Consider the following 18139-nt stretch of genomic DNA (forward strand, 5'->3'; position numbering starts at 1 on the left):
TCAGCTACATCCGCAGCTAAATCATACGAAGCGCGTTGCTGTCAGCCCCAACAGGAAGCTAATAGTATAACCACTCACTGCAAACAGCACCTATATTTGAACACAGAGTATAGCTGGAACGGGACAACACCAAAGCAAAGGAAGTCGATTATCACTCTGCAGCAGTTGCGGTCGTGCATTGCAGCAACTCGTGCTTATTTAAACTTTGTTTAATACCCCTGTACAGTGTAGGCGCTGATAGATTCTGCGACCGAACAGCTGCTGCAGCCCGATTTATGTCCTCGACCCTCCACTCTCTCTTTTTTTTTTTTTTTATTATTTGGTTGTGTTCCTTGGCGCTGCAGTGGGAAGCCGGGCGAAACAGGTGGTCCCTCCTAACGACGCAGTCGGGCAGATTCGCAGCTTTTCCTCGTGTTGTGATCGCTCCGTTGCGCTACGAGGGGCACCTGCGCGGCATATATCTCCCCTCGTTTTACCGCATCGTGATCGACCGGTCACGATGAGCCGCCGCGTGCATTATATCTCGCTTTGCATAGAAGAAAGCCAGACAAGTCGAGGTGCAATATGAGGACGAGACAGGACGCTCCTGCAAACGGAGGAACGGAGCTACGCCGTTTAGATGACTATAAGCGTAACGGCGTCATTCGGAAAAAAGCAAGAAACAAAAAAAAAACGTAAAAACAAAGAAACTATCAGAATTTGAGACGCCTAAAAAGAACAGAAAAGGATATAAGCGAACAATCGAAAAGCGCGCTTTTAAAGTTCTAAAAATCGGGCAATTAAATATCGCTGCATGCCGCTGAACATCGCTTCGACGATAAGAGGGACTTTAAACGCTAAGCTGCCTTCGTCTCGTTGTAAATGCGTCAGCATAAGTTTTGCGCGTCTGTTTTAGGCATGCATATACGAGCCATTAATCATTTTATCAACCCCATGCATTTCAGCAAACAAGTCGAGCAAATAATGCGCTTGTTGTGGGGCAACCGTGAAAAAACTGCATTCCTTCTGCGAGGAAACCGTGGCACTAGTGACACGTCAACATAGCTTCAACCATCGATCCATCGATAACTTGAAGTGCTTTGTAAGTATACAAATTTGTTGCGCTGTGTAGGATGAATATATCGACCAATGGTTCGAACCCCAGATGCACCTTGCGATAGCACGCGAATGCACCGCGAGGAAGAACACAGCTACTGTTCTCGGGAATCATTCAAGCAGCCAGTTTCTGGCTACCTGGTGGAGCTTTTCTGAAATGCTGGACGAAGTCGCCCGCCTTCTGACGCGGTTGCGGGCACAATCTGTAGGGGACTTGCTCCGACGTACCGTTACCGCAAGGCGTCACTGAAATGAACACGTGAAAACAACTTGCCAAGTAAGTCCGCGGATAATTCTATCAATAGTAACATAAACGAATAACAGCAGGTCAGTGACCCAATTTTCATCTTGCGAATAATGATTCATCCTGACCAGACGCCGTTCCGTCAAACATCACATTATGCAAGAGCATGTATGGCGCCGTAATATATTTGTTATCGCTGATACTTTGCCAAGTGGCATGGAAAGAGTTCGCTTATTACGAATAACATGACGTGATCTTGTTTGCAATTAAGATTTAGTTGTATCAAACATTTTGAATTGAGAAGCAGACCACGTGAGCCTATCATGTACGGAGACGCGCAAGCTCGAGCCGTGACATATTTTCGCTCACTGCCAGATCTCGGTGGAACGAAAAGGAGCAGCTCTCCATACTACAGGGTAGATAGGAGAGGGATCGCAAAACGCCGCCGGTTTGCTGCTGACCTCCGAACGGGATACTGTACCTGCCACAGTGGTACGATGCTTGCAGGAAAAATTAAAAATAAACGCGCACAGGACACAGAAGGATCGGCTCGAACATGGCTAGTTGTCTTCACTAATGATGGCCGCTATATACGCGCAGATGTCGCGAACAGAAGCTCGAGCATAACCGGAGGCCAGTCCCGTTCTCGTTTGGCAAACATCGACGGGGAAAAAAATGCTCAAGCGCCACCCATCATCCCGCTCGGCGAGGGCCACCGACAGAGCGGCGCCTACGTTATTAGTTTTGTTCTTCCGTGGCCGCATCAGGAAACACCTCGAGCACCGCGTGCGCCCATTGTGGCCCATTATGCGGACACGTGGTGCACGGGGAAGGGACGGAGCGCTACTGGCGTCCTCAGGTGCGTCAGCAGCTAGAGGCAGCGCGCGCGGCGGCAACCCGATGACGCCACTCTGTTGAACAGCATTCGGCAGACGCGTTCCCCAATGACGTCATGGACCCTTTTTGGGGGCAATGCCGCGCTTCCGGCATTGCGCTGATCGCATTTCGCGACACCCGAGGCTCTGTCACAGCGTCCGGAGACAGCGAGCACGTGCAATCTATCTGTCGGGTCGCTCCATGCATGCATACGCAGCTAATCACGCGGAAAGGGTCGCCAGTTAGCGTAACCAGCCCGTGAAAAGGGCCAATTATGTACATCGAAAAAAATTCGAACTGCCGCGATACTCAGTTGAGAACAAACCCCACTGTTTAAAATAACTTTTTGGCGTAGTTAATTCATATCCTGCTGTTTGCCTTCGTCCTCAGTTCTGTTTTATGCCGCCTTTGAGATATAGAATCCCCCGGAGTGGTGCAGTGGTTAGGGGGCTCTACTACTCTGCCCAAGGATGTGGGATCGAATTCCGGCCTCGGCGGCCGCTTTCCGGCGGGGGCGAAAAGCAAGGCGCCCGCGTGCTGTGCGATGTCAGTGCACGTTAAAGAACCCCAGGTGGTCAAAATTTCCGAAGTACTCCACTACGGCGTCTCTCATATCCTGAGTCGCTTGGGGACGTTAAACCTCAAAACCAAATCAGACATATAGATGAATCCCCTTGGTAGCAGAACTTATCCGGGTCTGTTTGTGCGAAACTCAGCGGGGACATCTAACGAACAATGGAAGGAAAATGCGAAAACTATGCCACCGCTTCAGAAGCTTACGACGCGGGTTTCCCGTTCGCGTACACTTGCTCGCGTGTCCGAAAGTATATATCATGATGATCGGTGTGATGCAGGGAGCATCGAAGGCCGGCCTTCGTGAGTGGCAACGGGCCGTTTGGGTAGAAACGCGCCGCCGACTATAATCAACGAGCACGTCCGGCGCACGCTCATCGGCACTTGGTCGCCGGAACGCAGCCTCCGAGAAAGCTTCTCCTCGAAGAGAGCGTTACTCCGCCAGGAGCGCGAAAATTCAGTGCGCTCGGGATTATCCCCTCTTTCCGCCGGCGGAAGCGTCCGAGAAAGCTTGCGACTATGCACACGCCACAACACTCGGCCACTCTCTATGATTGGTAGCCCACCGCGGCTGCGGTCACGCAAGCCACGCGCTGCGGCGTTTAGTTTACGCTGTTGACGCTTGCGCCGTTTCTTTTACAGCAACTACGTTGTTGCAAGGACACCGCGGAGTGACTGCACGCTGCTTGGGAGCGCGCTAACAAGATTACCGGTAGTGTTCACTGGTGTAGCCTGCGGTACAGCTGGAAGTACTTTGTTTGTTGGTCTGTGCCATCCATCAAGGCCACGGTAGCATGCCGTGTTCTGAACAAACGTCGATGGATAAAAATGAATATTTACGCTGACCTTGCGACGCCAAATAAGGTGCTCGAATGGTGCTGTGATTCTAGTTTTTTTTTTTTTTTTTTTAGTGCTCCTTTTTGCACATGTCCGTCTCCTGAAAGGACTCCAGATCGAGACCACAGTGAAGTCACAGTGCTATTTGTCCTAGCGCATTATAGCCAGTGCCGGCCGGTTTCATTGTATAGCCTGAAAACATCAATGTTTTATCAGCACGGTGGGCGTACAACACTGTGAGTAACATAGTGTCTACGCAAAAGGCCTCGTCGGATCATAAGACAAAAAAGATTTGTCACATTCCTATAGAGAGCCTTACAAGTGTAGCGAAATAAATGTAGAAAGAAGGAAAACAAAAATGTTTGTCTCACTTCGTTCGAGTTTACGTATACTCTATATATAAACGCTTCCGCTGCTAGAGGAAGAGCCAACCGGCGCGGTGGACGGGATAACCAGCTCTTCAATAAGAGACCAACCCCCCAGAGTGGACAGCGCTACCGGGTATCGGGCTCCTAACGTGAAAGATACTAGACCAGGAAAACAAAGACAGACCTAACCTCGAGAGCCTTCATCGCTGATACGAGAGCGCTCCGGAGCGGGCCGAGCACGTGGCCAAAGATCATGCCAATAACGGCTGAACGAGCTGCAAGGCAGCACGTTGCTGCTACAGATAGCGCTTATCTCAACGAGCTTTTGGGGAGCGTCGCGACTCCAGGGCAATCTTGGCGGCCGGTCGGGAGCCCTGGCCCTGGCCGTAGCGCACGCACGCACACGACACACCGAAGGCGAGCGGATTCTCGTCACTGGAGAGGAACAAATAGGCGCGCGTCTTTACGCCGGCATGCGGACCTGCTGCAGTAATCTCTTTCGAAATCGACGGCCATTCAAGAAGTGCTAAAACAGCCATACTGTGTCCATTTCGCGCACGCATGGCCGCCGCGTCACAGCGCACGGAAACTTCCCAAGATGCGGCTGTGTGTACTCTTTGTCGCATGGCACCGCCTGCATCGCTCAACTGGCGTCTCGTGACAACGAGGAGTCAGATTTCACTTTTCAGCCTTTCTTGCCGCCTTTTTCTTGTTCATAATTTTTTTTTTCTTTTAGGGGGGAGGAGTCTATGTCACAGGGCGCCAGAGGGGCACCAACACGTGAGAAGATTGTGCATGAAGACGATCTCGTCCACTCGGCCAGAATAACTCTAGGCCAGAGTGGGAGCGAGCGCCATTATGACTTTTTGGAATGTTCCCAGTGCAAACATCGATGCACCAAAAGTGAGTGCGTGAAGCCACTTGTCCCGGTTAAGAAGTGCACCATCTCGACATCATCATGCTGAATGTATGCGTGTTTTTTTTTACCAAAAATGTTCTTCCTGGCGAGAAGAGGACGACGTGTTTGAGACACATGATCGACATTTTAGTGGTCGACTGCGCTACCTACACGAGAGCAACCACTGTGAGCGAACTTCTCACCAACAAGCTGTCGGGTATCTTCGAACAGTAATCAAGTGAGCGCCACAGGGTGGTATTAAAAGCTTACGTTTCTGGTAGCTTACATATATATTCCCCGTCACAGTTTTGACCCGGGGTCTTCCTGAGCTTCGAGTGTCAAGGTCGATATATTACGAAGACGATAATCTTGCGCAACCACGGTCAGATTTAAATTCCAGTTTCCGGAGCTTCACTATTTCATAGTTACCACGAGGATAAGAGATGAATAGGCCAACAGGACCATTAGGTCATCCAAGCGGAGCTTTGGCCTTTTCATTACTCACTTATAGAGATCGCACGTGCAAGATGTGCATATGGGAGAGTATATGAACGCGAAACGAAGAGCACGGCTTTATGATATATCTTTCTGGAATGGAGGCTCGGAAAAACAAAAGTTCAAGAGGAATGCACGGCTGTCGCTAAAGGCATGATCACCTCTCTGATTTAGTGAGGTAGTATTGCGCCACGCGGTTTTCTCGAATATTAAACAAGCCTGCGATCCCCAAGTGCAGCCTCTCCACCCATACCTGGCCCGTAATTGTTCCGCTGTTCAGTCCACGTTCGACAATTTGTCGCAAAATCCAGTTGCCGTATTGCGCGGCCTTTATGAATCACAGAAAAGAGCTGCCACGCACCGCCAAATCACTGAAGTGGCTTAGTGCACTTGCTGAACTAGCTCAGTTAGTTACGTAGTCGTTCGTGCGAATCGGGCTGCCCTGGAACAGCTCAAAAATGAAGGGTACAAAAGCCGCCACGAAAAACGCGGGCCGTGTAGTATTTATTGCGCAAGTAGAACACACGTGCTTTGGAATTCCGATAGCCTCACTAGGGTTTACGTAAAGGTTAGGCGGTATCGGCTGTCGAGAGTGAACTGCGCAATCGCTGAGCAAGGTTACTAATTGCGATGAACTCCGCGCGGTACGCTTGACATTCAATGGAGTACTTGCGCCGTTCTCCTCATTTAAGGTAATATTCCTTTTTTGGAAACGTTCTTTGATGAGGGCGCCACGATGGGGGCAGCATCATTTGCGAGAAAAGGACACGTAAATAGAAGGTGACGTATGGTCGAGCGATGCGCGGTGCGTATAGCACGCTATGGGCAGAACATTTCCTTTGTTGTGCGCTGTGCAAATCCTTCATCGATTCGTAATCGGCAGAGTGAAATTTAACACGACGCGAAGGTACCACGACACAGAGTGTAAAAGAGGAAAACGGAAAAAGATTTCTTCGAGCTATCGATTAAAGATCAGTCCCCCATTTAGGAATTTTCCTCGCGATTTTTCTCATTACTGGAACCTCGACTGGTCCACGCAGTGATAACCCGACTGTAATGAGGGTTCCGTTGCGTGATTAATTAAAACCACCAGAGCGTGTGTCAGAACATGACATCTATGACAAAAGCAATTATAGGGAAAGTAAAAAAAAAAACACTACGAAAGGAAAATAAAGGTTGAGGGGAGCGGGTGCATACAAAGCCTGACGGAAAGGCCGACGCGTGTGATCGAGAAATCGTGACAAAAACTGGGACGCCCGCCGAAGCTTCTTGGCGGTAAGGAACATAATATAGGGACGATACAGGGCTATTATTATAAAAGCACTGCTTACTATTCGCCCACTCACTTTGGACTACGAAGTTACACACAGCTGACCAGGAGAAAGTGATCAATTAAAAAAAAAAGAAATTAACGTTTTATTACTACGTCATTGGGTGGAGACCTTTCAGGAATAAGAGATGCCGCTGCAATGTATTCTGCGTAATGAACCTTCGATCTATAATCCATACAGCGGACACTAAAAAGGCGCGTAGAGTAATAAGCACATGATAGAGGTGCATAGTTAAATATCATAAAATTCGAACTCGATTTCCATTCTTAATGAGGTGCACAAAGATCTGAATCGAGGAAAAAAAAAAGACTAGAGGTCAGAAATATGGCACTGATGATATTTACAATGCAAAAGGATTTCTAATAAACTTCAGGGGAAAAAAAAAGATATACAGCACATTTTTTGGCTTACTTAAAAAAAGCAGTTTTTCGCAACTTTACCGGCATGTTAGAAGGGTCATCGCACAGCTGGCGTATACCACGGAAACAAAGAGTGAGAGTGCGGACAGAAAACTACGTGCAGCAGCTTTAAAGGAACATGTCAGTGGAACAAGGAACATTATATACTCGAAGTTCAAGAGAAGCATTTTTGAGGTTATCTTTGAGCTTTCTCCTGACTGTAGCGTGCTTCAAGGCAGTGTCGCAAACCGTACATTGCGCGGTCATATCAAACAGTGTGCGGGCACTGCGCATAAAAGTACCCCCCTTGATTTTTTTTTTTTTTTTTGAGGCACTGGCTTTGCTGGTGGGTGCGGAATGAGCCGGCTCGCAGGCCCTTGAGGCAGCCGCTCCCAGGCAGCAGCGCCTGGGAACAGGCCGGGCGTGCGACGAGCTCGTGCGCGGTTCGCAGCTGGCAGCAGCGAGCGTCGCGGCTAGACCACGGCCAGCAGTCGCTGCAGACGCCCTTAAAGCCTGGCATAACACGACAGAGATGCGTCTCTGGTGCATGCACGGCTCCAAAGGCACGTACTTGCGCAGGCAAACGCCCCTCGTGGCAGAGCAGAGCGCGCGGGAGCCGGTGGATTGCGTGCACAGTTGAGGTGGCTCACCGGTAAGGCGGCGGAGCGGCCGTGCGAGGGAGAGGTCAGCCTGTGGCGGTGCTCACCGACGTATGCCGGAGGAAGCCAAAACAACAGAAAAAAATCAGATGCACGCGAGACGACGGATGCCGATGGGCCGCGATTGATGCTGCGCGTGCCGGCGGCCGCCGGTGACAGCAGTGGCGCGCGTTCTAGACGCCGGCTCCACGCGACGAACGACGTGCCTCCACAGCGCTGCGTGTTCCCAATTTGCTCCGCGCCTCCCACGAGCGTTTCCTCCGAGCCTCCTCCCCGCGCGGTCACGTGGGCTCGGCGCGTGCGCGTCACAGCGCCAGGGAAGTTTCGTCCCCGTGGCCTAGGGATAAAAAGGAGCTGGCCGGAGCGGACCGCGTAGCGACGGCGGGATGATGCTCACGCTCCGTGCACACTACTAGCGCGGCACGCTAAGGTTGAGCCTGGCGAGTTGTGAGATAAGCAGACACTGGATGGGGAAAAGGAATTGTGTGTGTACGTGTGTGGGAGGGGGGGGGGGGGTATCTATTTTGGAACCGCAATTAGCTGCCGGCTGGCCACAAATCCCACACGCGCGCCTAGCCTGCGGCCAGTGACGATGAAGTGGCCAACGCAAATTGTTTGTCCTTTGTTACTAGGGCTGCGAGAACAAGTTACTGCTCAATGAGACACAAAGTAAAAAGAAAAACAGAAGTCAGAATCAGTGAGCGTTTGTTAATATAGTCCTAATGGCGATCATGCTGGGTGCGTCGGTGACCACGGATTAGTGAATCGTTCGGCAATTGATTGATCATTAGGTGCACAGACGTTGTTAATAGCGTTATAGTGGTATTCAGTGTACCAAGAAAGAAAAATATGTCTAGTGACTGGCAAAGGCGCAATCAGTTAAATGCATCCGGACTTAATTTTACAGCATGTTCGGACAGCTGCACTTCTTTCTGATTGAGTGCGCCTAGCTCCATAAATCGCTGCTCCCGTGTCACTACTCCACTGACGGAGAGCATGCAGTTACTGTTTCATCTCAGATTCATAAGCAAAGGTGCTCGACTTTCGGGGTGGTATTTTAAGGAATATGTTTTCAACTTCCCGATGCTAACAGGGCATTTATCTGCTCTTTCAAACTCTACGGGCGTTCTTTAAGATGATATATGACCCCTACCTCCTGAAGCGATCCATCTGTCAAAAAGAGTTCCGATTCTTATGTACAGTGCTATTCATACCTTCCTTCTGAACGCTTGGTTCGACTCATGGCACTCAACAGTGGCTACACAGGGTGTCCAAGCCAACTTTAGCCAAACCCCGCCGGGGTGGCGCAGTGGTTATGGCGCTTGACTACTGTTCCCAAGGACGCGGAATCGAATCCCGGCCTCGGCGGCCGCTTTTCAATGGAGGCGAAAAGCAAGGCGCCCGTGTGCTGCGCATTGTCAGTGCACGTTAAAGAACCCCAGGTGGGCGAAATTTCCGGAGTCCTCCACTACGGCGTCTCTCATAGCCTGAGTCGCTTTGGGACGTTAAACCCCACAAACCAAACCAACTTTAGCCAAGGGTTAAGAATTGAAACATTTGAGATAGGCCAGAGAAACCACTTGTACATAGCTTTCAGCCATCTGGCGCATCACAGGCAATTTTTTTATTTCTCAATTAACTAATCAGTGATTAGGATAAAATTTATAAATGATGAACTATTGCCTTTAGGCTATAAATGTGATATACGAAGTTCGAGAGAACCTTCTGAAACCCCCATCCTATTTATTTCCGATAAAGAAAGGTTTGGTTTGGTTTTGGGGTTTAACACCCCAAGGCGACTCAGGCTATAAGAGACGCCGTAGTGGAGGACTCCAGAAATCTTGACCACCTGGGATTCTTTAACGTGCACTGACATACGGGTGCCTAGCTTTTCGCCTCTATCGAAAAGCGGCCGCCCAGGCCGGGATTCGATCCTGCGTCCTTGGGCACAGTAGTCGAGCGCCCTAACCACTGTGCTGAAGCCTCACGTATCTTTTTTCGGAGCGTTAAAGAAAGCCCGTGCAATAAAAAAGAAAGAAAGAAGATATTCCGTGACTGGCGCATTTCCGAGCCACGATTGGGCTTCAGTGAACGAAATCAGCTGTAGCCGTGGCTCCTCGGCCCTGTTTAAGCAGCAGGCCGATATGTCTGCGATGGGTTCTGCGTCCGCTTCAGGCAGTCGGTGCACCTGACGGTGCAAGTTGCAGTGAGCTCACAGCGCTGTTACGACCAAGCATCCGCATTTGCGCGCTCTATTGTTCGCCTGTGGGCATGGATAAGTGCTGCGAATATGTGGTGATGGTCCAATGGCTCTAAGTGAGCCTGTTTCCAGGAATCCTGTTTTGTAAGCCTGTTTTGCTTTGTGGACACTCTGCAAATGCCAAATTGACCCTGCCAAGAGAACATCTGGAAAAACACAAAGAAACGTCCCCCTGCGGGAAATGCAGGAAGTGCTTTCTTTCTTTTGTTCACCCTTCCAGTCGATAAGCCCTATCGTCCAGTGAGGAATGCCTACTTTCCAAAGGAGACGACAGAGTGACATGTCCGCTGACGTGCAGGACAAGAAAGGAGCATGACGCATACAGCCATTAAGTGATTTCCCAGGAATGCAGGAAAGATTTGCAATTGTAGAAAACGGACAATGCTGGGAGCGGATGCGGCGCCACGTGCACTCGGGTTTCTGAGAAGTAAAACCACTTGTCAGAACCAGCCTGTGGTTTCTTTGCTGAAGAATAGAAATGTACCTCCTCTCCTCGCCGTTCCCAAGCTTTTCCCGCCAACAAGTGATCACGCCCAACGAATGAATGCCGGACCAGTCAGTGCTTCAGACCATCAGTGCAGTGATGTGTTCGATTGGATGCCGATACCTGAGGGGCGTGCCCTGGATTTGGTTGGTCAGCATCTTCAGAGAGGGGCTGGACATAGGGGGTTTTAAGGACGCTGCAGAGCACGAAATGTCGCTCTGAGCCCTGGGTAAACGGCTCATCCAGACGCTTCTCGCTATGAACTCTTTACGCTTGCCATTTTGTTAAATATACCCTTCTTTTTCATGTAAATAATCCTGTAAATAAGTTTTCCCAAAGTGCCATTAAACCTGCTTGTACATATTTCACCAACTTCGAAGATTCAATCCTACTTCAACCCCGAGTCTCTGCACGCTACCAAGTGAAGGCCGGGTCGACGTAGCCCCAGCGTCACGACAACTGGTGACCAGCGTTGGGATCTGAATCTACAAGCCACAACATCTGATGACTGGAGGTGGGATCTGGATCTACAAGATACAACATCTGGTGATTCGAGGTGGATCAGAATCTACAAGCCACATCTTGTGATCGGAGGTGGCATCTCAAGCAACAAGCAGGCGCAACAATCGGCCAACAAGAGGGCAGCTCGGAACATCGATCGCATGTGTGGGTGAGTGCTTGGCTTTCTTCTGATGTGGACCAGGTTCTAGAACAGGGTTAGAATTTAGAACTGGTAAAAAGTGTTGAAACGCCTTTAGGTTTGGTAGTTTGCACTGTTGTTTTGGAAGTAGCCGACACTCGGAGCGATCATGGACCTACAAAAGCTGCAGAAACCGGACCTGTTGCTATTGTGTGAGGAATTGGGAATTGATACAAGTGGTTTGGCACGAAAACCCTTGATTATAAAGGCAATCACTGATCTGGGAACCGATGATGAGGAGCTCAGTGAAGCATGGAACCTCATCGGGCAAAAAAAGGAACAGCTCAGACAGCAGAAAGAGCGGGAAAGAGAGGAAAAGAAGCTAGAAATTGAGCTCCGGAAATTAGAACTAGAGTTGAGCAAGAGGTCGGGCGATTGTCCCCAGCTAGCGGTACCTCGTCTCAACAAGGAGGCAGATTTCAAGATGTCAAAGTACATGCAGCCATATGTGATATCAGGGGATATCGGTCTGTATCTGGCTAACTTTGAGCGAACTTGCGAAAAACTGTCCTTCCAGCGAGACACTTGGTCTCAGAGATTATTGACGGTTCTGCCCTGCGAGGCAGCGGAGGTTGTCGCGCGGCTAAGCAAGGAGGACGCGGACAACTACGAGAAGGTCAAAGCTTGCCTTCTGAGAAAGTATAGGCTTAGCGCCGAGGCGTTCAGGCAACGTTTTCGGAACGCTACTAAGTCCAGGGACGAGAGTTACCCTGAATTCCTATACAATTTAAGAGTTAATTTGGGCGAGTGGCTAAAGAGCACTGATTCCTACAGTGACAGGGACGCTGTAGTCGAGCGAATTCTTTTGGAGCAGTTTTATAACTGCCTCCCAGAAAAAGAAAGAAATTGGTTACAGGACCGAGGCGAAATTAAGTCGGCAACTGAAGCTGCCGAACTTATTGAGGAGTATGCTTCGCGCCGACAATTCAGCAACCCAGCAGTGGATAGGCCCCGCAATCCCAAGTTGAGTGTAAATAACCGTCAGAAAAGGCACTTTGCTAGATTTGCAAACGAAGAAAAGAAGGCTTCTTCAGGCAAACGCCCTAGAAAGGACGGCAGTGAGAAAAGTGGGGAAATGACCAACGCGCAGAACACAAAGAGAAAGTTTGAGGCTAGAAAGCCGCTCACATGCTTTAGGTGTAATGAGCAGGGTCACATTGCCGTCAACTGCCGGAAAGAAAAGATTGCTTTCTCGTACGTCAGTGACTGCGATGAAAATATGCACCTTTTGGAACCTTACATGCATGACCTAGTAGTCAACGGGAAGCCTTGCAAGGTACTGCGCGATTCGGCCGCAACGATGGATGTTGTCCATCCGGCGTATGTATCGCCTTCCGACTATACAGGACAGTGTGCATGGATCCGACAGGTAGTTGAGGAACAGAGTGTGTGCTTGCCGATCGCGAACGTGGTCATCGAGGGCCCTTTCGGCGAATTAACAACCGAGGCTGCCGTTTCAGGAAAGCTTCCTAAGTGCTATCCGTATTTGTTCTCCAACAAATCGGACATGCTGCTGCGAAAGAGGGGCATCCTTTTCGGAGACAGAGTTGTGCAAGCCTTAACACGTTCAAAGGCGCCAGAACTAGCTACACTGCTCATTCTAGAAAAATCCACAGCGGAGGAAACGGCAGTTAAAACAGTGGTAAATGCGGAAGATAACAGGTCAGAAAACTTTGAGAGCGAGGCATCTCAGATATGTCAACTTGAAAGTGAGCTTGATGAGACGCGGAATGAGGACGTTCTTGAGAGTAACCTCTTGCCGCCGGTGTCTAGCAATCTCACGAGACTTCTAAGTGGAACCCGAGAGGACTTAGCTATGGAGCAAGCCAATGATCTCAGGAATAAGCTCGAAGTACAGTGGGAAGGACCTGATGAAGTCGTTGCAAAGCTTTCTAACACTAACTACGAAGTGAAATTCCCCGGTAGGCGTAAAGCAGTGCGCATTTATCATTGCAATCTTATGAAGCCTTATGTGCAGAGGGAAGCCGTGGTAAATCTAACGTTAAACCTTCCCGAGGAGATGGGGGATAACTTGATTTGCCTCAGCGGAAAAGGAAGCAACGCTCAGGAGCTTCTCAAAAAGACAGAGCAGAGAGGAGAACTAAAGAAACCCCAGCTGTCCGATCTGGGCGAGATAATAACAGAGTTTGAGGCCTGCTTCGTGGACAGGCCAGGCAGAACTGATTTGACTGAGCACGATATTGAGGTGACTTCAGACGTGCCAGTGCGATCAAGGTGCTACCGATTTTCTCCAAGGCAAAGAGAAATTCTGGATAGGGAAGTAACTCGCATGCTGGAATTGGGAGTAATAAAGCCCTCGGAAAGCGATTATGCTTCGCCTATGATCTTAGTAGAAGCTCCAGGTAAAGACCCTAGGCCTGTGGTAGACTACCGAAAGCTAAATTCTCTCACCAGGGATCAAGTGTATCCTATTCCGAATATTGAGGAGAGAGTAGAACAGGTCAGTAGAGCGGCATATGTGACTACGCTGGACCTTACTCGAGGATACTGGCAAGTACCGCTCACTGAACGCGCCAGCAGATACGCGGCTTTCGTCACTCCGACGGGCAGCTACCAGCCAACAATGATGAGTTTCGGGCTCAAAAATGCTCCATTTTGTTTTTCCCGACTCATGGATAGGGTGTTAAATGGGTGTGAAACATTCGCGGTGCCTTATTTAGATGACATTGCGGTTTTTTCCGACTCATGGGCGGACCATATGGTACATCTAAGAGCTGTACTGAGCCTTTTGCGTCAAGCTGGACTAACCGTAAAGGCCGAGAAATGTTGCCTGGCAAGGGCGACCGTGGACTACTTGGGTCACAATGTAGGTCAAGGTTTCAGGAAACCCAGCGAGATTAAGATTTCTGCGGTAGCAGACTACCCGCGGCCGAGCACGAAGACGGAAATTCGAGCATTCCTGGGTCTGACTGGATACTACAATCACTACATCCCTAACTATTCAGCTTTGGCTAGCCCTCTGACCGACGCTCTCCGCAAGACAGAACCGACAAATGTAGTCTGGGACGAACAAAAGGAAGCCTCCTTCGTAAACCTGAAGGCTTTGCTGATTAGCCGTCCGGTATTGCGAGCTCCAGACTATGGCCGAGAATTCACGGTCCAGTGTGATGCCAGTGATCGAGGGTTAGGTGCTGTTCTCTGCCAGAGAGATGACGACGGTAATGAGCACCCCGTGCTCTACTTGAGCAGAAAACTGAGTTCTAGAGAGAGGGCTTATTGCGCGTCAGAGAAAGAATGCGCTTGCATTGTATGGGCCATTCAAAAATTGCAGTGCTATCTTGGAGTGGCCAAATTCACCGTAGAGACGGACCATTGTCCCCTGGCTTGGCTGCAAACTGCGACATCGAAGAACAGTCGCCTTCTTAGGTGGAGCTTGATTTTACAGCAGTACAATTTTGAAATAAGATACAAAAAGGGGAAGTTAAATGAGAATGCGGACGCGCTTAGCCGCTCTTTCTAAGCGGTCCGAGATGTTCCTCACCATGTATCCAAATTGATAATCAGGTTTTTTTTTTTTCGTGCGCTTGTATATGTGTGGCTATGTAAAGCAGCACGTTTGGTTTTCTAGGAATACGTGGGTCCTGAACGTCTTGAGAGTGGGCTTTTCTCGAACAACAATGGCAGTTTTCTTTTAACCTGGTCTCTTCAGACGGGAGCCGAGTGCTTGCTTCGACATGTGGTTGAGTTTCAGACAGCTCGAGCAATTTGGCCTACAACAATCAAGACAACGCGACAAGCAACAGCGAGCTTCAAGCGTTCACGTGCAGGCCATTAAGTCGTCTCTTCATGCAGCAGCTGGGACTGCTGCCCTCCGAGACTCTTCTGGCGGGGGAGGAGGCTGTTACGACCAAGCATCCGCATTTGCGCGCTCTATTGTTCGCCTGTGGGCATGGATAAGTGCTGCGAATATGTGGTGATGGTCCAATGGCTCTAAGTGAGCCTGTTTCCAGGAATCCTGTTTTGTAAGCCTGTTTTGCTTTGTGGACACTCTGCAAATGCCAAATTGACCCTGCCAAGAGAACATCTGGAAAAACACAAAGAAACGTCCCCCTGCGGGAAATGCAGGAAGTGCTTTCTTTCTTTTGTTCACCCTTCCAGTCGATAAGCCCTATCGTCCAGTGAGGAATGCCTACTTTCCAAAGGAGACGACAGAGTGACATGTCCGCTGACGTGCAGGACAAGAAAGGAGCATGACGCATACAGCCATTAAGTGATTTCCCAGGAATGCAGGAAAGATTTGCAATTGTAGAAAACGGACAATGCTGGGAGCGGATGCGGCGCCACGTGCACTCGGGTTTCTGAGAAGTAAAACCACTTGTCAGAACCAGCCTGTGGTTTCTTTGCTGAAGAATAGAAATGTACCTCCTCTCCTCGCCGTTCCCAAGCTTTTCCCGCCAACAAGTGATCACGCCCAACGAATGAATGCCGGACCAGTCAGTGCTTCAGACCATCAGTGCAGTGATGTGTTCGATTGGATGCCGATACCTGAGGGGCGTGCCCTGGATTTGGTTGGTCAGCATCTTCAGAGAGGGGCTGGACATAGGGGGTTTTAAGGACGCTGCAGAGCACGAAATGTCGCTCTGAGCCCTGGGTAAACGGCTCATCCAGACGCTTCTCGCTATGAACTCTTTACGCTTGCCATTTTGTTAAATATACCCTTCTTTTTCATGTAAATAATCCTGTAAATAAGTTTTCCCAAAGTGCCATTAAACCTGCTTGTACATATTTCACCAACTTCGAAGATTCAATCCTACTTCAACCCCGAGTCTCTGCACGCTACCAAGTGAAGGCCGGGTCGACGTAGCCCCAGCGTCACGACAGCGCTCGCTGCAACCATCGCCGACATATCATCCTACCCCTGGAACTGGGCTGTCGAGTCACCGCCGCAGCTGACTTCGTCCATTCAAACCACGATTGAGAGCGCCATAATCGTGGCGCGCGAATGTGTTAGTCACGTGATTTTTTTGTATTTCGCGGGCTTCTTCAAACCTTGAAAAAAAAAAAAAAAATACACGTAAGGCTTTCTTTATCGAAAATAAATTGAATGGAGTTACAGAAGGTGCTCTCCAACTTTGCATATCACATTTATTCTCTAAAGGCAATGGTTATTAAATTACAAAAAAGTATCTTAATTACTCTAGTTAATTACAAAAAAAAATCGCCTGTGGTGCGTCTTATGACTGGCAACTATATATACAAGTGGTTTATCTGGTATAGTTATATATGTTTCAGTTTTTAACCCTTGAGTAAGGTTAGCTTGCGCACACTATATATATATATATATATATATATATATATATATATATATATATAGTGTGATTATCCAAGTAAACATTAAAAAAAAAAAAAAGACATAAAGTACCATCCCCAACGCTTTCTTTGGCCTCGCCGACTGTTGGCTTCTTTCCTTCATATATATATATATATATATATATATATATATATCGGGTGTCCCAGCTAACTTGAACCAAGGGTTAAAAAATAAAATATGTGAGGTAGGCCAGGCAAACCAGTTGCCTACAACTGCTAGCCGCCTTGCTCACCACAGGCAGTTTTTGTTTTGCAATTACTTAATTAACTAATTATGTTAATTTTTCCAATTTACTAAATAAGACCGTAAATGTGAACTGCAAAGTTCAAGAGCACCTTCAGAAACCCCCATTCCATTAACTGCGATAAAGAAAGCGTCACGTGTATTTTGTTTTCCAGGCTCAACAGAAAGCCCGCGAAATACAAATAAAATCACGAGACTAGCGCATTCGCGTGCAGCGATTGTGGTGCTCGCAGTCGTGGTTTGAGTGAACGAAATCACCTACGGCCGGGCCTCATCGGCCACGTTGCAGTTGTAGGCCGATATGCTTGCGATGGTTTCTTCGCCTGCGCCAGCCAGCCGCCGCACGGGGCATGTAGCCTCCTCTCCCAACAGCGAACGTCACGACAAGCGGATGAGCGATAAAGGAATAGCCACTGAATCTGCGCGTACAGGCTTGGGTAAAGGGGTGAGACGACATCATGTGACTCGACTCAGAATAGCGCTCGCACCTTCATTTGCTGGTACTTTATCGCCATCCGCCTGTCGTGACATAGGCTGCTGGGGTGCGCAGGCCAAGATCTCGGTGGCGACGGGCGAGCTCGAGCTCGCTGCAACCATCGCCAACATATCAGCCTGCCGCTGCAACGGGACCATCGGATCACGGCCGCAGTTGATCTCGTTCGCTCAAACCAAGACTGAGAGCACCACAATTGTGGCGCTCAAATGCGCTAGTCACGTGGTACTATTTGTATTTCGAGGGCTTTCTTTTGAGCCTGGAAAAAAAGATACACGTGAGACGTTATCGCAATTAATAGAATGGGGGTTTCTGACGGTGCTCTACAACTTTCCAATTCACATTTTTGGTCTAAGGTGAATAATTAGTAAGTTAAAAAAATTAACGTAATTAGCTAATTAGGTATTTGCTGAACAAAAATTGTCTGTGGTGCACAAGGAGGCTGGCAGTTGTATACAGCTGGTTTCACTGACCTACCTCAAATATATTATTTGTAACCCTTGGTTCAAGTTAGCCGGGACACCCGTTATATATATATATATATATATATATATTAATCGGAACTTCTTCTTTACAATATATATATATATATATATATATATATATATATATATATATATATATATATATATATATATATATATATATATATATATATATATATAAGAGCGAGCAGCCTGCGAGTCCAAAGTAAACGTGCGGGATATCGTTTTTTTTTTTTGTAGTTGATTTTCACCAGAATTAGTGCTCTAATTAATTTATGGAGAAATATAATTAAATACAAAGTGTGTGTGTGTGTGGGGGGGGGGGGGGGAGATCGGCGTGTTGTTTTTCTCCCCTTCGTATTTAATTA

General features: G+C 48.6%; 2 protein-coding genes across 5 annotated transcripts in view; both read right to left on the reverse strand.

The window, feature by feature from the left end:
- LOC146206079 (dual specificity calcium/calmodulin-dependent 3',5'-cyclic nucleotide phosphodiesterase 1A-like) overlaps positions 1–18139 on the reverse strand; it is a 563618-nt gene that overhangs the window by 238098 nt on the left and 307381 nt on the right. For 2 of the 4 annotated variants that reach the window (XM_084590729.1, XM_084590728.1), the window contains exon 1: positions 7766–7992. The exons of the other annotated variants lie outside the window; for them this stretch is intronic. The gene's annotated coding sequence lies outside the window, so the exon portion shown is untranslated. Of the gene's footprint in view, positions 1–7765; positions 7993–18139 lie in introns of those variants that run through there. 4 annotated transcript variants of the gene reach the window in all.
- The window catches only part of LOC146206080 (uncharacterized), a 120252-nt gene that overhangs the window by 71618 nt on the left and 30495 nt on the right, over positions 1–18139 (reverse strand). The gene's annotated exons all lie outside the window — the stretch shown is intronic.

The sequence above is a fragment of the Amblyomma maculatum genome, chromosome 1, assembly GCF_055883805.1.
Source record: "Amblyomma maculatum isolate TAMU_Amacu chromosome 1, ASM5588380v1, whole genome shotgun sequence".
NCBI lineage: Eukaryota > Metazoa > Arthropoda > Arachnida > Ixodida > Ixodidae > Amblyomma > Amblyomma maculatum.